At 35.4% G+C, this 4,684-nt stretch overlaps 1 long non-coding RNA gene across 2 annotated transcripts in view; it reads left to right on the plus strand.

Annotated features, from left to right (window-relative positions):
* Positions 1 to 295: 295 nt before the first annotated feature.
* LOC102674791 overlaps positions 296 to 4,684 on the plus strand; it is a 91,962-nt gene continuing 87,573 nt past the window's right edge. For both annotated transcript variants that reach the window (XR_422126.2, XR_004150840.1), the window contains exon 1: positions 296 to 484. This is a non-coding gene — a long non-coding RNA (uncharacterized LOC102674791). The remainder of the gene's footprint in view (positions 485 to 4,684) is intronic.

A 4,684-nucleotide genomic window follows, 5' to 3' on the forward strand; every position in this document is an offset into this window, starting at 1 on the left:
AATAAGAAAAACATGATTTAAAAATTTTATAATTTAGTTTTATATTCCATACGATTAAAAGTAAAAGATTAATTAATTAATATTTATCGCGAACAACAATATATAATTTGATCATTTATAAAAATTTGCTTATAATAATTATTATTATTTAATATAATGTATAGATATTATTGTAATAATAATACAATATAACTTGAATTAATTTCAAATTTAATTATATTCATAACACTGAACGTGTTTATTATTTATTTATTATATGCGCAAATATAATACGTAATTTATCTGTTATTAAAAATCACACATCGTAGCCGAAAGTAGTAGTGGAAGCAAAACTGTGAGGACAGTGGTCTGATTAGCTACAGGTTCGAACTACTTCGGCAAAGTCCGTGAAGGCGCTCTGAGATTTTCATTTCTCAATCGTACAACGGTGGTCGCTACGAAGGTCTTGAAATAGAAGAGAATCTCTGATCCGCATCATAAAAATGTAAGTTTTTCTTTTATTCTTTAATTTCAAAGCTCTCGATCCTTATCGAGAAGTCTGTTTCACCTTCTCATCATCGTTCTTACGTATTAAAAGCGTGCTACAATTTCTCGATATTTCTTTTCTTTTTTCTTTTACAATTATACTTTTAAAAATAATCCTTCGTTCTAATCACATATACGTTTATATTATATTATCTTAAAAATATTTGTTGACTTTAATGAAGAAAAAAGAATTGATTTAACAAATATATTCGTTTATTAACATTAATATATTTTTCATGTGTTTTAATAAGAAAGATGAAGAAGAAATCTATTCCATATTTCTTCTTTCTGATTATTATTTCTTTCCATCCTTAAAATATTTAGTTTTGTTTCTTCGAATAAAATCTAAAATCATTCGATTACTATTATAACGCAAGTAACGAAATTATGGATGCAAAAATATAATTGTTGAAAATAAAAATTTTCAAGGAAATAGAAAGAAATAAATAATAATAAAAAAAATAATAAAAAAATCTAAACTCGTCTAATATCAAAATATAATCCATAATAACAATTTCACTCTTGTCAAAAGAGATAAGAAACAAAAATAATAACAAACGCGAAAGGAAATTAAATCATATATCATGCATGAAAAAACTTTTGAATTAAATAATACGAAATATTAATTGACTATATATCGATTTTAAACGACTCAAATGTCGTCTTTCTCATAACACGTGGTAACACTTATACTGAAAAGATGGAAATTAAAAGATCGAATAGAAGGGCAGGAGAAGAATGGAATATACGAGAGAAAGAAAGAAAGAAAGAAAGAAAGAAAGTTGCGTGTCGTTAAGTGTAAATGAAAAAGAGAAAGAGAGAGAGGGGGGGGAGAGGGAAGAAGCGGTCTGCAAGAAGATTCTTCCAGTTGCGGGTAGGAAAGGGTGTGGAGTAAGGGTAGGTGGGTGGTTGTGTCGGCGAAGGAGAGCCACAGGAGGACTGGTGGTGAAGAAGGAGGAAGAGGCTAAGGTGGAGTAGGTGGATGAGGATCAGGAGGTGGAGGAAGAGGGGGGGGGGAGGTGGAGGAGGGTGGTTTAGACGGTGGTGGGAGTGGGCCGAGCTAAGACGCGTAATGACGCCCTGAATCAATATGTGAGGCACTGAGATATGCATACGAACTAAGACAACCGCGCACCAACCAGCCACGGCTCCTCTGCTCGGCGTCGCGGCGGCCGCGCCGTGGCGCAAAAGGAGGGGAGAAATTAAAGACGAAGCAGGCACAAAAATATCGACCCACCGGCAGGGTACCGGCTCTCCTTCTTTACCCATCGCCTCGCTTCCTTACGCTTCTCTCTCCCTCTCCCCCACCCCTCTCCCTCCCCCCTTGCCACTCCCGTCCGCTCTCCCTCTGCCTATCCCTCTGTCTTCTTTTCTCTCTTTCTTCCCGTACTTTAAACTTTCGCCGCCTCTCCTTCCTCACCTCGGCCGAGATTCTCCCCGTCTTTCTTCGCCGTCCTTCTTCTCTCTCTCCCCGAAGACGTGACTGCACGGCTGAGATGAGACCATGAGGCGGCAGAGGGATACGCGCCGCGCTGTAGTAGTCGTTTCGTTCCAGAGAAAGAGAGTGAAAGAGAGGTGGAGGAGGAGGAGGAGGAGGAGGAGGAGGAGGTGGTGGGTGGGTGGCTGGAGGGACAGAGAAAAGGTGGGACGTGGTGAGGGTGAGAGGGGAAACGAGGGAGAGGGTTGACGAGAGAGAGCCGGAGGAGACGATCGGTTAGTAGATCGTTTCGATCGGGACAATGGTCCCCGGCTCTCGAGTGGATCCTTGAAACGATCTTATCCGTACAGTCTTAATCCACGTCCCCGCTATTATTCGCTTTTCCCGGCACAAAGAAATACAAATGCCGGTTCCGTAATAGCCTGCGAATGTATGTATACATGCAAACCGGTGGCTCTCGCCGAGGGGGAGGGGAGGGGGATGCCTTGATACCGCGATTAGAAAATACAGACAGGAGTGATACCGTTGTGTGTAGATTTTAATACGATAAATGGCACGGTTCTTCTCGTGTCACGCGTATAGTTTGGAAGTTTTCGTTGATCCTATCAACGGGCTCGTTACCGACAAACCTTACGGGTTTTTCTCCCCTCTCCCGCCCTCTTTTTTTCCTCTCTCGATCTGATAATCGATTCATAGATCGGCTCTAGACCGATCTTCGTCCCAGGCCATTCTCCAAGTCATCTTTATGCAACCAGGAGTAGCTCGAGAAGTTGTTTCTTGTTTACCATTATGTCTAATATGGTAATCGATTCGTCTTTGAAAGTTGCATCTATTTTTTAAATTCTGCTTTATTTAAATCGATCCAGAGATGTAACGTACATATATATGAAATTATTTTATAATTTATACAATGGTATATACGAAACTAGCGATTAATTAATTATTAATTCATTATTGCGCTATGTAAAAATAAACATTAGAGAGAAAGCAATTCGTAATTTATCTTTATATATAGGAATATATGAAACTATTAATTGTTGGCTATTTAATATTCACAATATGGCGCAATAATTTATTAACAAGATCTTCTAGTTCTGCTGTTGTATATTATATCTATCCCGATATTCATCAATCTTGTATCTAAATTGTACCCAAGTTATTATCACGATGTTCGTACGACACATATGTATGAATATATGTGGATCCCATGTCAAGGAAAAACGTCACTTATTTATTGGTACACTATAGAATCAACCGTTAGACCGCTGATCAATTGCCAACGGAGAAAACAATCGTAAATATGTCCTAGATGTATTGTGCTATGCAAGTAGGTGGACAGAGAAAGATATTTCTCGTGACTCTTACATCTGTAGACTTGTGCCGAAGTTTTAGAAATTAATATTCCTTCCTGCTTTCGTACTTTCTATCGAACAATCTTAAAAAGTAAGGAAACAATTCGAAGAGGAAAATTGTAATTATTTAATACGAATTTAATAAAAAATTTTTTTTAAAAGAATCTTTGAGATAAGATTGCTTAATCGATTTGTATGTATAAATCAGATATAAATTTCGATCATTTACGACGTATTAACTATTTTTAATCACAATTCATCGTCGAAGATAAATGATTTCTGCTGTGTTCGTCGTTAATTGCGTACAAACAATACGAAAATAGTCAAGGAAGGGAAACGAAAGATTTATGAGTTTCATTTACATGTGACCTAATTCGTCCGAATGTAATCAATGACCAGGACATACAAATCAGATTGGAACTCTGATTTGGTTAACTACACACGAAACGGTAATAACCCCTCCTAAGCCAAATTTAAGGTACAGGGGATTGTATTGATCACGAAACCCGAAAGTCAACGATCGTGTTTCTTTTAAATATGCGTCACCCTGCAGTACACGGTAATCAGGTCACCATTGACAAATATTACAACTTGATTTGATGTTAAAACTTGATTCTTAACAGATTTGAAATTAATAAAAATATAATGTTTTACAGTTCCTGAAAAAAAACTTTTTTGATGATCACTTGTTAAGGAAGATTATATTTTCTATTATTTCAAGTATCAAGTAAATTTTTACTGGACAGGAATGTGAATGATTGATTTGTACTACTTGGAGAATCTTACTTTTTTATCTAATCTATAATCATACAGTATTTCAAACGAAAAAACTGTTTAAACGACAAAACAAAAGATTTAATTCTTTTAATTTATCACACAACTTTTTGATCTTTAATAACTGCATCATTGAAATAAACAAGTCATTATAGCAATATTTATAAATAACAGGTCAAATATTCTTCATGAATTTTATCCAATCATAACGAATACAAAAATACAACAAAAATTTTTTAATCACATACAGATATTATCACATACAAGATATTAATTATATATCATTGAACAATCAAGATGCTAAAACAAACGCAATAGATGTTAAAATGTTTGAAGCTTATTTATTAAATAAGAAACGATTTAAACTTATTGTTGAACTACGTCAGCTCTATCTTCACACCTCCCTTCCTCTCTTCATATCAATAATAAAATAAAAACAATTCAATATAATTATTTGAACATATAAATCATAATACTCGACAAAGAAGTTAACAAATATATTTTGAAATACGTTAGTTGAACGCGATAACGATTCCACGAGGCAACGATGAGGATAAAAGGAACAATAACCCAGTTAAAAAAAAAAAAACGTTTA

The sequence above is a fragment of the Apis dorsata genome, unplaced genomic scaffold, assembly GCF_000469605.1.
Source record: "Apis dorsata unplaced genomic scaffold, Apis dorsata 1.3 scaffold_342, whole genome shotgun sequence".
NCBI lineage: Eukaryota > Metazoa > Arthropoda > Insecta > Hymenoptera > Apidae > Apis > Apis dorsata.